This window comes from Emydura macquarii, unplaced genomic scaffold, assembly GCF_026122565.2.
Source record: "Emydura macquarii macquarii isolate MOO-44397 ecotype Brisbane River unplaced genomic scaffold, CSIRO-AGI_Emac_v2 contig_2473, whole genome shotgun sequence".
Classification (NCBI taxonomy): domain Eukaryota; kingdom Metazoa; phylum Chordata; order Testudines; family Chelidae; genus Emydura; species Emydura macquarii.
Genome location: NW_027132610.1, coordinates 2,685,554 through 2,703,490, shown reverse-complemented (window position 1 = coordinate 2,703,490; position 17,937 = coordinate 2,685,554). Strand labels below are relative to the sequence as shown.

Here is a 17,937-nt window from a genome sequence, read left to right as displayed (position 1 = left end):
AGAATGGCACATGCTGTCATAGAAGCCTGCCAACTACAGCTGGATGGTAAATTGTTCCCAGATCAGGATGAAAAGTCAAAAATGCAAAAATTTTGGCAAACTGGAAATTTGAGTCAAATGAAATGTTTCATTTTGATAGTTAAGATGTTTTGGTTTTGATTTTGACTGCTTTTTTTTTTTTTTTTTTTTTTTAAACACTACAAATAGCTTAAATTTTTATATGAAAAGTCATTTGGAACTAAACTAGAATTTTTCATTTAGAAAGTGAAAAAAAAAAACATCAACAATTTCAAAACTGAGTCAAGACATTTGTTGAAACCAACCCTTTCCTGTGACAGGTTTCGGATTCAACAAGTTGGCATTTCTGATGAAAAATGTTTTGTTGAAAGATTCTTGATTGGCTCGGGGTAGTTAACCAGAGTTCCTGGTGGGCTTGTGCAATCCATGCTGAAGCATGCTTTGTTGTGGCTTCACTGCTCCAGGATCCAAGCTAACTCAGGTATCTCTACTCAGCATGCAATCACATCCAGCACTGCAATCTAGACAAACCCTTAGAGATAAAAGGGTCTTTATCCTGTTATGTATGGTGAAGTTATTTCAGTTCTTGCTGAATTTCTCCCCTCCCTCCCCCCACCTAGATATGTAGATAAATCCACTGGGTTGTTTTAGTATGAAAAGGTATAAGTTAATCTACTGCATTATGGCTGGTAGCTGTAATGGCCTAAACCCCTCCCCCCCCAAAACAAACACACACACACACCTACCACTCGTCAATGATTGGGCTACTGGTGCACAGAGATCACAACTTATGATGCTCAATATGGTCTCATTGTTTCCTTGTACTTCCTGATTGTTTATTTGTATCCATCTGTTGTCACTTGTCTTATACATAGATTTGTAAGCTCTTTCGGACAGGGACTATCCTTGTGTTTATACAGCTCCTAGCCCAATGGAGTCCTGGATGTAGGTGCTACAGTAATAATATACTCATATATATATATATATATATATATATATATATATACACACACACACACACACACACACACACACACACACACACGCACACAGTTATATACAGCAAGATTAGAGTAAATGAAAACTACCATTCCTGAATTTTGTTCAAGTAAGAGGGGACACTCTAATCAAACCCTATTTTAAGATGTGATTATCTATTACATTATCCTCTTATGCCAACTCTGAATTCAGCTGAGTCATACAATAAAGGTGTGCAGAATAGTTTGTTCTATTTTTAAGCCACCATCTTTAAAAGAATAGGATTTTTTTTCTATTATAATTCCTTTGAAAAATCCAGGCACAGATACCTGAGAAAATCCAAGCACAGATACCATATGCCTTAGGGCATAAATATATTGCCTGCAAGGGCTGGCAAGGAATCTCTCCTTTTCTGTTATTGAAGAATTAGATACATGACACTATGGTTTTTACTTAATTTGAATTTCTGTGAGCAATTGCCTGTACCTAAGGTTGGTAAGTACTGCTCACAGCTATAGACAGGGTACAACAGAAGAACAACTTGTGTAGTCCAGTATCAGGGTAACTCTTATGTAAAGACTACATATGATCTGTATATTCTTTATCTGTTTAAAACTAGTATTTAACACTTAAAAAAAAAAGAAAAAAAGAAAGAAACAAAGTTCAGCACATGCAACATGAGAAACAATTAGAACTGGTCTGGAACCAGAACATCTGCTCTGCAGGAAATGAACAATTAAAAATTATTCTGAATTGGAATGATAAATTGAAGGTTCCCATGAAATGAAAGTTCTGAGAAGTTTAAATTCAGGATCAAATTGTTTCATTTTGGTAATGTCCTTTTGATTCATTATAGTTTTAACTTTAATAGAATATAAAAATAAAAAATATAATGAATCAAAACCTACTGAAAAAAATATTTCAACACTGTTGAAATGAAGCATTTAGATTTTCCCCCTTGAAAAAGAGTTCATGGAAATTGACACATTCCCATGAAAATTTTGATTGACAAATATACTTTTTATATTGCTTACTCTAGTAAGGAACTAGCTGTATTCTGAGAATGTACTTCCTTACACAAAGCAAAGGCAAAAAACAAAAAATCCGAAGACCAGACACATTGCTGTAATATTATTAAAATTACATGGTTCTGTTCTGGGGGAGGATAGTCTTCAGGATTATGCAGAGAAATGCTCAGAGAATACTGCATGCAATCCCTGTTTTCTATAGAGCTGGCATAGTTGGCTTTATGGCACCTCGTATTGTAGCCTCCGGCATGGGGAAGGAGTACGGTTGGAGCCCTGCTGTGCAGTCATTATCCCTGGCTGCTGTAACAGCCCCTTGTTGGGCCATTACCAGCCAGTGCAGATAGAGCAAGCCTGAAATGGTTAACCTGTGGCAAGAGCCAAATCAGTCCCAAAGATCAAGATAGCTCTGCATTGATGTAAACAGGAGCAGGTTTTCTTGCTCATCAGGATACAAAACTGTTACTTGGACATGCAAGGTCACTTGAATTATGGTGGCGCTAATCTGCCAAAGAATTTTATGGTATGTGAAAAGGGGCTGAGGACCCGTTGAGAGTCACAGAGGGAGGAAAATAGATGGCTAGCAACAGCTGATTATTTTGCTGCTGTTTGCTTTTATGTTTTTCCTGAAAAAAATCCAAAGGTTTGTAAATTAATATTTTTAAGGGATTTTTACAGGTTAAGGCCAATTGTTCAATAGATCAAGAATTCCAGGCTGGACATCTGGAACAGCTAAAGTCATATAGAATCATCATGACAACATTGCCCCCTCCTGTGCCTTGTATAAGCTGTTGAAATATAAACTGACTGAAAGACCACTTTGTCTTAAACAATCTTTCCTCCCCATGGTACAGCTTTGCACAATTGTCCAGATACATTATATTGCTTGTATTTGACTTCCCCTGATCCCAGAGGCAGGATACTGGACCAGATGAACCAACGGTCTCGCCTGGCAAGGCAATTGCTATGTAACTCTATAATCTGAAAAGCACTGTTTTCTCTTTAGGGAAAAGGAACATGCTGGAGATCTCTCTAGAAGACAGAATACCCAATTGGCAAATAACAGTCTAGTGCATAAATTGTTTCCTCCAGAAAGTAAAAACGTAAATGCTTATAACTATGACTTTTTGAACATCTCTACTAGGGTAAATCTATTTTCAGATTTAACAAGTGCTCATTTATTCAAGCTTTCTGTCAGTGGGCCGTCCGCCGGGCTACATCTTTAGCCCACATGCTAGGTTCTCTATTGACAGGCTCTGGCTCTGTCCCATGCCACCCAGCTCTGGTTACTCCTTCCCAATTGGTTGAGGTGTGCTCTACCACGGGGGAGGGGGGGGGAGGGTTTGGCCTGACCCTGATTGTTTGGGACTTTTAAGCCAAATCAGCCAATGGGGAGGCAGTAACTGGAGCGGGGTGAAGTCAGAACCTGTGTTGATGGGGGAGCAGAGTAATATGAGGCAGCTGCAGCAGCTTTATTAAAGGACTGTACCCCTCAGTGAGCCAGCTCACTCTTAAAATAAATTCAGTTTTGTGGCCTTCTGTTTCCTTATAGTTGCCCATCCCTATGCTATAATCACAAGTTTCCACTTCAAGTCTTAAAAATCTACAAAAAACTCCTCAAGTCTACCTTTCCACTCCCGACCTCTCACTCTCCATTCAGTCTCATGTCTGTTGCTCTGACAAGTTGTGCTAGGGATGTTCAGCTGCCAGCTCAGCTCAGTTTTCAGTCTGATTTTATTTGACTTCTCCCAAGCTCTCTTCTTTTCTGTCCCTCCCTTACTGTTAATTCCAAATACTCATTTTTGTGGAAGGCTGTAACAGACTGGGGTCGACCTGGGGTGTCAGCCTTGGGGTGGCGGGGAGGCTGCATTGCTTCACTACACAGCCCCTCAGAGGTCTAGGAGCCCAGGCTCTCTGGTAGGGTGGGGCGGCAACTGGTCTAGAGCCTAAACCCTAGAGCAAGGTGGGGCAAATAAATAAATAGTCTATGGCCCTTGGCCGGAGCGGGACAGGCAAAGCAGTCTATAGCCCTGTGAGGCTTCACGGGCCGATGGGGCAGTCACCCCAGGGTTGGCAGGGCACAGGAGAGAGGAGGGGGATGTAGGCCCTCAACTCCACTGCGTCCCAGACCAGGATCCTAACAGTGGCAGGGCATTCCGCCATTGAATCAGCAGGGCTCCAGCTGAAACTCACTGATGAGTGCCTGGGCTTGAACACAGCCAGACTGAGGTCAGCTATCCCTGGGCTACTTCCTCCATCCCTGTGCCCATGTATCTGTATCCTGGGTCGCAGTCCACCTCCTGGGAGTAAATTGCAAGGGGCAGTCTGTTTGCAACTATACCCGGACTCTGTCAGCCCTCTCCTGTCTTCATCCCAGGACAGCAACCCTAGTCCTTCTAACTGGAGTACAACCCTGCTCTTCCCAGCAGAAACTCCCTACTGAGAGCATCCCTCATTCCCTGGACCTCTCCTGGTTCTTCTGGGTCCAGCTCTTCAGTCCCAGAGACGTCAGTAAGCAAACTCCTCTACTAGTCTCCTGCTTTCTCCCAAGAAGCACTTTCTGGGACTTCTTCAGTCCCCTGGTCTCTGGTAATTCTCATCTGCTCTTCCTGACTGGAGCAGTCAGCTGACTCACTGGGATTTCCTCTCACTATGTCTCTCCCTGATCATGTATAGCCGTGGTTCCCAACCTTTTTGAGTGAAAGCCCCACTAGTTAACACTAGGTAAAACATGCATCCCTCTAACCCCCTTCACTGGCCATAAACACAACTCCTATAAACACATAAATTTACATAATAAAATAATAATTCTTACCTGAGTAAGAAGCTAAGCCTTCCCTGGTGCAGCTGCCACCACATGCCCACCTCTTCCTGTCCCTCATGGACAGAGGGTAATGGAGGCAGTGGGCACTGGCAGGCTGGCTTGGGGCTGGGGAAGTGGGTGGAGCTATGACCTCAATACTACTCAATGACCTCAATATCACTGAAGCCTCATGGACCCCCTGTAATTTTTGGTGCCTCCACAAGGGGTCCTACACCCAGATTGGAAACTGTTGATATATAGCCCTCACATGCTGCCCCCACCCCTCTTTACTGGCCAGATGGGAGTAACTGCTCTGTTACAGGGGAGTTGGACCTACTAAATTTACTGGGGCAAGCCACCTAGCGACAGGGAACATGACTTTTGTACGGCTCTTCTTGGTTAGTCTCAATGACAATGATCAGTGTAGAACTGGCTAGGGAGCCACAACCAGCTTCTTCATGTCTCCTGTCCTTCCCAGCAGACGCTGAATGATGAGGATTGACTATGAAGGGCCTTGAAACTCAAGACAAATAGTTTATGTTTGATGCAACAGAGGAGAAGGAGCCAGGAGCAGGAGTCAAAGAAAGGGGTGATATGATCAAAGCAATGAGCTAAGAAAATGATCTTTGCAGAAGCATTCTGAATGGATATGAGTGAGACATGATTGCATTTGCCAAGGCCAGAGAAAAAAGGATGTTGCAGTAATCAAGGCACAGGATGGGTTTTAGCTGTGTGGATGGATAGAAAATGCTGTATCTTAGAGATGTTGCATAGAAAGAACTAAAAAGACTGGATGTGAGGACCTAGAAAGAGGTAAATTGGAGATGATGCCCAGGTTATGGGCCTGAGTGACAGGACAGATGGTAGTAGTGTCATCTATAGTGAAAAAAGAGGAGGTAGTGGGATGGGCTGGGGGGGGGGGGAGGGGAGAAGAGAGATTAAGAGCTCTGTTTTAACCATGTTTATCTTGAGCTAGCAGCTAGACATCCATGAAGAAATGTCAGAGAAACTGAGATTTTAGTTGGACAGGAGGACACAGGTCTGGAGCAGACATAGATCTGTGAATCATCAGCATGGAGATGGCAACTCAGCTGAGATTATCCAGAGATAAGGTGCAGAGAGAAGAGAAGGGGGACCAAGAACAGAGCCCTGTGGCCAGATTATCCTGCAGTTGCACTTATGCTAATGTGCATAAGCATCTGAGCAAAAAAACACCAAAAAAAAACAAAAAAAAACAACCAGGGAACCAAACATCCTTGAACTTTGGGGAAGTTTAGATCCAAAACATGAATTTTACAACTTGATCTTATCTCTGTGGTCAGCCAACCATCCAAACACCTCCCTCAGCTGAGTGGAGGAAAAGTTTATATCCATAACCATGTCTGAAATTTCTGGCTCAGACAACTCATAAGTGCAGTTAATGGTTTCTAAAGAGCTGCAGTGGCCCATCACCAATTGGTTACTTCCTCTTCTGAACCTAGTCCTTCTCCTCTCCTTTTATAGATGTAGCCCTTCTGCCAGACAGAGTCAGCAGCAACAAGAGCTGGGTTCAATATCTAGTGCAGTGGTTCTTAACCTGAGTTCGATCGAACCCCAGGGGTTCGGTGAGTCAGTCTCAGGGGTTCGGCGGAGGTGTGTGTGTGTCCATTCTGTTCACCAGGGTTGCGAGGTGCATTAATATACTTTTGGCATTCACACAATACTTTTATGGCATTTTCAATGTTTCACCATAAGAAACTGAAGGATATTGACGAATATTTATGGCAAATTCTAAAATTTGTTGCGTAATTTATGGCAAAAAATGCCATACATTGCACGACCTGGCAGCCCTGCCGTTCACCCCACTCGTATGATTCGTGACGTCACGCTCCGCACGGCCATCATTGGCTGCTCGCTTGGCCTTGATATCTGTGCTGCAGAGAACTTGGTCGCTCAGTAGTCGACTTGTGACTGTCGTGATTGTACGTCATTTGTGATTTCCTTTTTAATATTCCAATCCCTTCGTACTATGTCGAGCAAAAAAAGAAAGTGGTCGGACGAATACGTACAATATGGATTCACGTGTATAACGGAATGTGATGAGAGTCAGCGTCCTCAATGCATGATTTGCAATGCCAAGTTGAGCAATTCTAGTCTAGCACCGGCAAAACTAAGGGAACACTTCCTAAAGCTGCATGGAGATGGGAAATACAAGAACACAACGCTTGCTGAATTCAAGGTGAAGAGAGCCAGATTCGATGAAAGGGCTACTCTGCCTGTTCTCGGCTTTGTACCCATCGACAAACCGATCTTAACAGCATCATACGAAGTTGCGTACCTGATCGCAAAGCAGGGAAAACCACACACCATTGGTGAAATACTCGTAAAACCAGCTGCGTTGAAGATGGCGAATATCATGCTGGGAAAAGCTGCTGAAAATAAGTTGTCCCAAATTCCTCTTTCAAATGACACCATCAGCAGCAGAATAGATGACATGAGCAATGACATCTTGGCTCAAGTAGTTGCAGATCTGATATCAAGCCCAGCAAAATTCAGCCTCCAACTCGACGAGACCACCGATGTTTCCAATCTAAGCCAGCTTGTTGTATTTGTGCGCTATGTGAAAGACGACATGATAAAGGAAGATTTTTTATTTTGTAAGCCTCTTACAACAACAACTAAGGCAGCCGACATGAAGAAACTTGTGGATGGCTTCTTCAGAGACAATGATCTTTCGTGGGATATGGTTTCTGCAATTTGTTTGGACGGAGCACCACTCTGGTTTTGGTGCGCTGGTGAAAGTCGATGCTCCACACATCATTGTTACGCACTGTGTTCTGCACAGGCATGCGTTGGCAACAAAAACCTTGCCTCCAAAACTGGCAGAAGTATTAAAAATTGTAGTGGAATGTGTGAACTATGTGCAAAATAGTGCTCTGAAGCACCGCATCTTCAAAGAGCTGTGTAATGAAATGGGCTCTGAATTTGAGGTACTTCTGTACCATTCTAACATTCGGTGGTTATCCCGGGGAAAGGTGCTGAATCGTGTTTTTGCCATGCGTGTGGAATTAGCCCTGTTTTTGCGAGAGCACCAACATTGTCATGCAGATTGCTTCGAAAATTCTGAGTTCATTCTCATTTTGGCGTACATGGCCGATATCTTCGATGCTCTCAATCATCTCAATCAACAGATGCAGGGGGGTGGAGTCAACATCATCGAAGCGGAAGAAAACCTGAAGGCTTTTCAAAAAAAGCTACCGTTATGGAAACGACGAACAGAGAATGATAACTTCGCAAACTTTCCCCTGCTGGACGACTGTGTAAGTAAGATCGAAGACGTGTCTGGAATCGGAGACATTTCTGTACCCGGGGAACTGAAGCAAGCAATTGCCATGCACTTAGATGAGCTCGCAAAGTCTCTCGACGGATACTTCCCCACCAGAGGGTCATATCCAGCATGGGTGAGACAGCTGTTCACGTTTAGTGTTGCGACAGCAGATGTCAATGATGAGTACCTCGACGAAATCATTGAACTTCAGCAGAGCCAGGTTCAACAGCAGCTCTTCAGAACAACAACGCTCTCAACGTTTTGGTGTCACCAAATCGTACCGGGCCCTCTTATTGCTAAGAAAGCCCTTGAGATACTCATACCGTTTGTTACAACATATCTTTGCGAGCAATCCTTTTCGAGGATGGTAGACATAAAAACGAAGAAAAGGAACAGACTTTGCTGTGAAAATGATATGAGAGTGGCACTTGCCAAGGTGAAGCCGCGCATTTCTGAACTTGTCTCTGAAAGGCAACAGCAAAAGTCACATTGATTTGCAGTAAATATTCATTGAGTTATGTTTTTGTTTTTGTGTGACATTCATGTTTTGTTGGTTTTGTTCTTTGAACACAGTGATTTTATGTGCAACTGATGCATGGTTCATTTTGTGCACTAATAAAATATATATATCTATGTTTTGAATTTGAAAAAAAAAACATTTTATTTTTCCAACTATGAAGGGTTCGGTGAATGCATGTATGAAACTTGCGGGGTTCAGTACCTCCAACAAGGTTAAGAACCACTGATATAGTGGGTTCCTTTTCAACAATAAAACATAAAACCAGCTGAAGCCCCAACCCAGTAACCTGGGACAATTATACACCACCCCTTGGGCACCTCTGGAGGCAATACTTCCTCTCTTGCAAGCACAGAGACTGAGTGTAGAAAAGAAAGACTTAATAAAAGGGGAAAAGTAACCCAGCATTAACTTGGGAAAATGCCACTAGCGGAGTCACAAGAATAAAACCATGAGCAAAAACACTCACCCCAGTTTGCTGGGCAGTTTCCATCTGCCTCAATTCCTTAAGTCCAGCAACCAGAAGTTCCTTTAACGTGCCCCGCCCTTCACAGCAAGCCACTCACAGTTATTCTTTGTCAGTGCAGACCCAGAGTTCAGAGGTGCAGTTATCGAGTTCATCTCTGGTTGGGAGGAAGGGGGGAAAAGAAAGCCCTGCCAGCTGCTCCCTGTTCCGCTGGCTGGCCACCCTGTCAGCCATCACCGATGCACACCATCACCCTCCGCTACCACCTGCTGCTCTACTGTGACCTCTGCTGGTCGGTCCCTTGAGGTTCCATCCAGCTCATGGTGATTTTCAGCTCTAAGTGGGAACTTCACTGCTGAAGCAGGCTAGACAGAAAATGCTGTCCCACAAGTGATTTCAGCTCTAGTGATCACTGAACAAAACAAAAGACTTCTAATGTAGCCTTAATTAGCTCTATCTTTGAACAGGGGCCAGTTAAACCATGCATAGGACTCTTAGGCAGATTCAGGCCTCCCGGTAGCGACACCTGTCCCCCACCCACGCTACCTTTCATAGGGGTCTGCCTTCGAGCCCCAGCTTACAGAGCTCAGTTCAGATGAAGGTGACGTGTGCATCAGGCCAGGCTAAGCACAGTTCTTCTGCCCTTTACTCACACAATAAGGAGAGCAACATTTCATTACCCCTGCAGTCAACGCTAAAGTCATTTGTAACCCAACACCAGACAAAGTGATCATTTGGGCAAAGCAGTCCCATCATGCTGAGCACCTAGGCAGGGTGGGTGTGCTCATGCAAATACAGTCTGGTTCTGCAACCTTTTGCCTCACATCCCCCAGCTAGGTCAGCAGGGGAGAGCTCATAAACTCAGACTTTAAGCTCAGAAGGGACCATTATGATCATCTAATCTGACCTCCTGCCCAACGCAGGCCACAGAACTTCACCCACTCCTATAATAAAAAGACCCCTAACCTATGACTGAGTTATGGAAGTCCTCAAATCATGGCTTAAAAACTTCAAGGAGCAGAGAATCTTCAGCAAGGGACCAGTGCCCCATGCTGCAGGGGAAAGTGAAAAACCCCTAGGGCCTCTGCCAATCTATCCTAGGAGAAAATTCCTTCCTGATCCCACATATGGCAGTCAACTAAACCCTGAGCTTATGGGCAAGACGCACCAGCCAGACACCCAAAAGAATTCTCTGTAGTAACTCAGAAACCACCCCATCTAACATCCCATCACAGGCCATTGGACATATTTACCGCTCATAGTTAAAGATCAGTCAATTGACAAATTAGGCAGTCCCATCATATCATCTCCTCCATAAACTTATCAAGCTCAGTCTTGAGACAAAAAAACCTAACTGGCTTCCACTGCTCACCTTGGAAGAGTGTTCCACAACTTCAGCTCATTTAGACCCTGCTTACATAGAGAATCAAATTATCTGCAGTATCTTCTCTCTCTCTCTCTCTCACACACACTCCCCCCCTCCCCCCCAACTCAAACTGTCCTGTGTTTTGCTTGCTTGTTCTTTTAACTTTTATTGCTTTTTATTAGAGAATGTAACTGTCAACTTTTACTATGACCAAAGTCCATCCCAAAGCACCCCCTTCTTGTGTTTCTTTCCTTACTGTCCTTTGTCTAACTCATTTTGCGAGCTCCCTTTTCCAATTGTCTGTAAAGTTATGCACACTTATGGTACTGTAGAAATAAACAAAATAGATATGTAGCAGCCACCTAGCATGAAAGCCTTAGGAATTGCCATGCCAGAATTGTAACAAAAGAGACTGGCCCACAATTTCCTTTGTCAGGTTCACAATCCTCTACCTAGTTCTCATCTCTAATTCCATCCTTAGACTTTTACCCAGAACAACACATGAAAAATAGTGAGAGTCTCTATTAAGTCCTATTGATTCTTTATCTGTTCTCACCAGTGACAGGATATGGTGGATACTCCTGTTTGTGTATATTCTAAGTACTGTCCATATATTCCTGTTCTCTTTCCTAGTCTCTCTGGATATGTCTACACTGGAGCTGGAAAGGGTAATTTCTGATCTCTGATCAAACTAGCACACTAGAAATGGCAATGTAGCCACAGCAGTGTGAGCAGAAGGAGGTGCTAGCTGCCTCAAGTTTGTACCTAGGTTTTGGATGGGTACACAGACTCAGGGTGGCTAGCCTCTCCTGTCACCGCTAGATTTCTATTTTTAGCATACTAGCTTGAATCTAGGGTGACCAGACAGTAAGTGTGAAAAATCGGGACACTTTTTCAGGGGGATGGAGGGGTATAGTTGCATATAAGACAAAGCCCCTAATACTGGGATGGTCCTGATAATATTAGGACACATGGTCACCTTAGCTTGATCAGAGCTAACCTGACTACATCCACTCACGCTTGAAATTACACCCTCAGCTCCAGTGTAGCCAAACCCTCGGTCACATTCACCCCCTTCACCACCAGTGTTCCTGTCCTCCAACACTCACACAGTTTTTGTTTGATGCGTTCTGGGTTAATATAGCTCACATGTTACTATTGAATGAGGATATTGATTACCTTTACTGGCAGAGTGGGAGCTGACATTTCTAAATACCATTGGACTATCAGGGGAAGAGGCAGAGTGCTGATGAGCAGATTGGCAGAACAGAAGTGCCCCACAGCATCCTGCCAGCAATCAGATCAACCGATTAATTCACAATCATTTTATTCTCAATACCATATTTCAAAACTCACTGTTCAGAGGAGCAACATGGACAGATGGTCAGTAGAGAAGGCAGGCTAGAAAAGCCTAGAGTATGTGCTATCGTGCTGCATAGACAGCCTGCAAACTGAGGGTATTGGTATCCAAGTAAATGTATTTTTCAGCTCAATGTGTTAAAAAACAATAAATTGTTTTATTAAATAACTGATCCTATGGCACATTTTGACAAGAACTGCAGCTAGCTCTGATGCATGGTGCAGTACTTTGTCTCAAAGGAAAAAGCTTGATGTAAAAGGCCAGTGCATGAGGTATTTGTGAGAACATAATGGCTGCTGGGTTTGCTCAGACACAGCACTGTCATTACCATAGTCTCTAAAGCCTCTTTGTAGGCAATATAGAATCACATTCTAATTTATTCACCCTCCCAGTATTACACTCAGAGCACTATCTGATCAGAAGTTAAAAAGTGCATGTGGGTGTGGGGGAGGAAAAAGAAGAATTCTATACCATGTGCATTTATACATGTCTGATAGGTTTGCTTTTATACAAAATAATTCCTCTTGCCTGCATCCATGAATATTGCAAATTTATGAAGACCTGATTCATTTCTAGATCATTCTGTTTCTTTTAAACTACTAATATGCAGAGGGAATTACATTTGTATGTATAGACACTGCTTAGCATTTGGTCCCTAGCTGACAATACAGAACCACTTTCTAGCTGTTGAATTCTCATGTACTGCTCACAGATAAAATTTCAGTGTTCTGAATGCAGTGCTCATGAAGCTCTTGGGGTGAAAAACTTCACCGCTTGCAGTGGATACTCTATAAAAGGGTAGGGTTTAAAAATCTGTGTAATGTAGCAATTAATTCGTTTACAAGGCCTGATCCTGGAATATGAGGGATTCCATTCACACTGACGTCAGTAGGCCAAGTTCTACTCACTTACACTGGTGTAATCTAGAGTAATGCCATCAACTTTAGTAGAGTTACACCAGCTCTATACTGATGTAAATAAGGGTGAACTTTAACACAATTAATTCAGTGCTTTGGAATGGTGCTGGATTTGTAGCATTAAAAATTGGGGCTGTTAGTCCTTTAGATTCATTGATTTGGCTAATACAGCATAGGAGTCTCTCCACTGCCCCACCAGTATACCTCAATCCTGACCTTTATGGAAAAACTGAAGGGGTAAGAGGGTGGTTCAGTCTCCATGACCATTGAGGTTGTAAGTTATCTGCTGAAGCTGCCTACAGTGTCAACTAATAGTAATTGGGGATTATTTTTGGTAGTATGGGCACATGTCTTTAGGGACTACAGTCAGACCACCAGCTTGTTTCCCCACAGGTCACTGACTAGCCATCATATCATGAAGAGTTCCAGTCACTACAAACTCAGGCCAGATTCATATTCATTATTCCAGTGCCAAGTCTCTGAATCTTCTCTTCCTCCAACAGTCTAGTATACCAGAATACACTTCATTTATAGGTTCAACCCAAGTAGTTGGCTCTCCTTGTTTATGACAGTTTTAACAGTAATTGAGTATTTGGTAAATCCCCTGCCATCCCATATTCTGCAGCTGCATATTATCACTAACTTCAGTTTGGTCCAGGTCCTGCTGGCTTCCTTTGTGTAGCACAGCATGTTGAAGTTGGAGTGTTATGTTCCCTTATATTGGCATATCTTTACATCTTCAGAATGCCATACATTGGCGAGTGTGAATTCCTGAGGCTGAGCATAATCAAATTTATGCTCTACAGATCGGACTATGGGAGGATCTGTCACTTGTTTAGTGTTAGCATGAAATGATATTTCCAGTTGATTGTCCCCCAAAAATGTAAAGCCAAGCACCACTGTTCCAGAATGAAGATACATTTAAGATCATGGACGATATGAAATCTAGTTTTTGGGGGTTCCCCCCCCCCCCCCCCCCCAGACTGAGGGAAACAAGAAAGTCTCAAAACCACCCTTGAGTTATCATTTGTCATATTTATCTCTATAGGGCTTTACAGTTTTCTAACAGTATGTTAAAATTAAATGATTTGATATGCTTGGGTGATCGTTACTAAAAGAGTAGGTTTAGCAGGCTAAGTTAAAGGACTAGCCTTTCTATTCTGAATGCCTGGGTTCAAAGCCATTCATGAAAAAGAGTTTGGAACGGTTACTCTAGTCATTATAATACATTGGTCCACAACCCAAAAACAGTGACAGTTCCAGTGATCTCTACTTCAGAGAGGCTCAGGACTAGGAGTCTCACCCTGCTAAGTGCTGAACATCTCCCATGAAGTACCTTTGAGTCTCACTGATGTTAATTGCTACATTAACTTCAATGGAAATTAAGGGAGCTCAGCACCTTGCAGGCAGAGATGTGTAGGATGACTTGCATCAAGACACCTGTACTAGATCTGCCTCTAGATGGTGCTATAAATACATGAATTCATTATTATTAATAATAGCCCCTTACTTTCACAATCACCACATTTTCATAAGAAAATAGAGGAATATAAAAATGATATTTCTCCCTTTCCTGTCTGCTGTGTGTGTAGTCAGGTAGCACACACGATATCATCTGGAAGCATACAATATATATCATACACATTAGCTTAGTACTAATCACATGGTACAGCAAGAATTTAATGCATCACTGTATATAGTGTTAAAAAGAGAGCATGCTCTGCAAGAGCTCCTTTCCTTCAGGTTACTCAACATACCCAAGGAGACCAGATTTATTGACTTTCAGGTACACCAAAAGCCCATCTTTTTGATGGCCATCTTTGGCCAAGAGTTGAGACAGATGTGGGTGGAATTTCTGTCTGGTGGGAAAGTAGTGAGAGGAAGTTTAAACTGAGCCCTCCAGGAGGCTGAAGATCAAATGAACCCTTTTAGGATGAGAGGAAAGACAGGTGCAGTTTTGGTTCATTTTTTCCTGTGTTCTGGTGTTTTAAAATTTTTATCAAGGGCAACCAGTTCTTTGGACGGATGTAGAGTTTATATAAAACTGAAATCTGAATAGATGTTGAGCCAAGTGACTTTCACTGTGCGTTCTTACACACTGATTTTAACAACTACACTAGTGTTTTGTTGTCCTTGGAAAGTCTTAGGGACACTGCATCTCTGATTGCTCTAATTACGTAGATTAATTCAAGAGTTCAGGATTTGGGGGACTCAGGTTTGAGTCCTTGCTTTGCCACAGTGTTCTTACGTGACCTTAGGCATGTCCTTTAATCTGTCATCTGCAAAATGGGGATAACACCACTCCCTGCTTCACAGGAGTGTTACGAGGGCAGATATATTAAAAATTGCTAGGCATTCAGATACTACAGTAACAGGGGCTTTTAAAGTACCTTTGCTAGATTTTATTTCTTTCTGGACAGAGATTCATTAAGCAGCAATGGCAAGAACTGCAGATCAGATCAGCCCCGCACAATGGACCATGCAGCTTTCTTAAGGAGATAATATAATTAAGAAAGTGGAAAGTATGGTCCTTGTGGACTGAATTGATGGTTCTCTAAATGTGCACCACCTAGATTATGCACATTATGTGCACAACAGAAATGAAAGAACAGATCCAACACATCATATGAAACCCAGATAGACAAACTGAACCAAATCTCTTTTGGATTTCAAAAGTGAGGGGATTTTAGATATTCTCTTTCATTTCCACACTTCTCTGCACCTCTTGGGTCCAGCTGGGACTAGAAATGATAAAACTTGAGATGAGTCTGAGCCACAAATGTTCCTTTTAGTATGGCCCACTTCAGAGATAGTGATCAGCCACCAGAGTCCACTTTGAGATGTGAGGTTTTAATCTGGGTCCTTTCTCTAGCCAAAGTACTGTGAGAACAGACTTTCTAGTTCCAGACTGATTGGAAACAAATGACAAGAAGTCTCATGAGTAAGCCCATTTTGTGAGATTTCTAGTCAAACTTAGAACTAATACATCTAAAGGAGGTTTGACTCAAGATCCCACATTTTGGAGTGCTTATCTGATGTGAACATGACTTATCTTTTGAATTTTACCCATCACTAATAAGATACAGGCAAAAAACAGATTTTATTCCATTCTAAAAGAATCACATTAAACTAAGAACAGTGATTCTTTGTATTTTCCAGTATGTTACAGGCTTGCAAAGTTGTACCTAAACTAAGAGAATCTCAGTTTGTGAAAGAGGAACCATTCGTAAAACTGATAATTTCCAGTCCGCCAGCAAAAGCTTCCCCCTCAAACACTTTGTCTAATTATTTTTAAAGTAAATAAATCCAGTCACTGATATACTAAACACTTCTGTAGCTGTCTATAGGGATAGGAAGACAATGAAATTCTTTAAAGATCAGCCTGTTTTTGCATTATAAAGAGCTCAGGCACCTGGAGACTAACTTTTCTTGGAGCAATTAATTTCACAATAAATTTCTGAGATTCCAGTTTGCACAGGATTTGAGTTAAGTCAGGTTAGAGTGCCTTGGAATGGAGAGCAATTACTGTTGGCACTTCTTAGCTGTAATAGTGCAAAAATAGGCCTTCTAATGCTTTGAAATGATAATCATATTAGACAATAGCCTTAGGAAGGGACTCTGACAGCCATTCACCATGACTTTTGATCTTTATAACAATCTCTGATTTAGTGATAGGAGGACTGTTTTCCAGTCAACACATTAAATTCTCAGGGTCACATAACATTCTCAGTCTACCAACTCAGCTCCCATTAATGGCCATGGAATTTGAAAGAGCAGATCTTGGAAAGAGAACATTTTCAGGTCTTAGAGCCATACACTTAAACAATTATCATAACCCACATCTCTAAGTGATAATTCTCAAGAAGAAATATTTTGCTACAGTAAAAGAGTCAACTGCAATTTTATTGTGATCTCTGCCAGAAGGATTACTCTAGTTTTCCAAAAGGGTCAACGGGTCAGATCCTGAGGTCCTCATTCAGTTTTAACTCCATTCCAGTGGGAATCTACCTGAGTAAAAATGAAGTAAATCCTGAGTAAGGATCTCAGAGTTTGGCCAGCTACATTAAGTACAGTGCATCCCTCTATGCAAATAACTCTTGGCTGAAATCAGAGCTATACTTGAAAGACATGATGAAAGTAGAATATCAGCAGCTTGAAACACCAAAATAAAATGGAAAGAATATAAGATGACAATTGAACAGACTGAGGCAATCTACTATATTTTATAAGCATTAGGCTTCTCCAACTACTTACTTAGAATTGATAGTGTACAAGATAAATCTGATTGTCCATCACAAGTTAATCAGACAGATTAGGAAAAACAGGAGGCTAAATATAGCTGCATTGTTAACAGCATTTGGTATTAAAAAAAGAGAACAGTCACAGTAATTAGTCTAAAGGCCAAATCCCAGCTCTATTGAAGTTTTGGCACAGCCTGCAATAGGGCCAGGAGTTAGCTTTAATCACTAGCCCATGGAATGATGCCAATTTCTACCAGTTGAGGACTTAGTCTTATCTCCTTCAAGTCAGAAACCTGTGTTGAAGATGAATGAAATCAACCGTATTTTTTAACAATCATTCTAGGAGAAAGAAGTCTAACTTCAGTCAGTAGCAGTTCACAAACTGAATAGAATGTAATCCCTACTCACAACCCACTACAGCAGAGCATCTTCTCAGCTCTAAAGCTGAGACTGCCACACTCAGTCTCTCTTAAGGAGATTTACTCTTTTAATAGAAAGCAATAATCAAACAGAAAAACAGCCTTAATTCAAGCCTTACTTTCAAGAGCTAGCACCCCTCCTCTTAGGAATTGTTAGCAGCTTCCCACTTCTACTTCCTCTCGGGAGCAATAGCCTCAGGCCTGTCTTCCTGAGCACCTGACCCCTTCCTCCAGGCAATTTACCACATGTATTAACCTCACTCCACTCTCATTTTTCCCTCCCCACACACAGAACCTATCCCACTCAATTCCTCCTCCCCAGCAGCCCTTTATAGACCCAGGAATAGCCCAGCCACCTTTAATTGACTGGATTGGACTCACCTGCTTTGATCCAGGGGCACTGGACCTAGTTTATCCAGAGCAACCAGCTATCCTGTGGCAGATACTGATAGCAGCAAAATAAATATCGGCTTGGACTGCTGTAAATAACACTATCATAGAACGTCTATAATCACTTAGA

General features: G+C 42.2%; 1 long non-coding RNA gene across 1 annotated transcript in view; it reads right to left on the bottom strand.

The window, feature by feature from the left end:
• LOC137162803 (uncharacterized) overlaps positions 1–17,703 on the bottom strand; it is a 37,162-nt gene extending 19,459 nt beyond the window's left edge. Inside the window, exon 1 of the long non-coding RNA XR_010922503.1 lies at positions 17,537–17,703. This is a non-coding gene — a long non-coding RNA (uncharacterized lncRNA). The remainder of the gene's footprint in view (positions 1–17,536) is intronic.
• Positions 17,704–17,937: the final 234 nt, after the last annotated feature.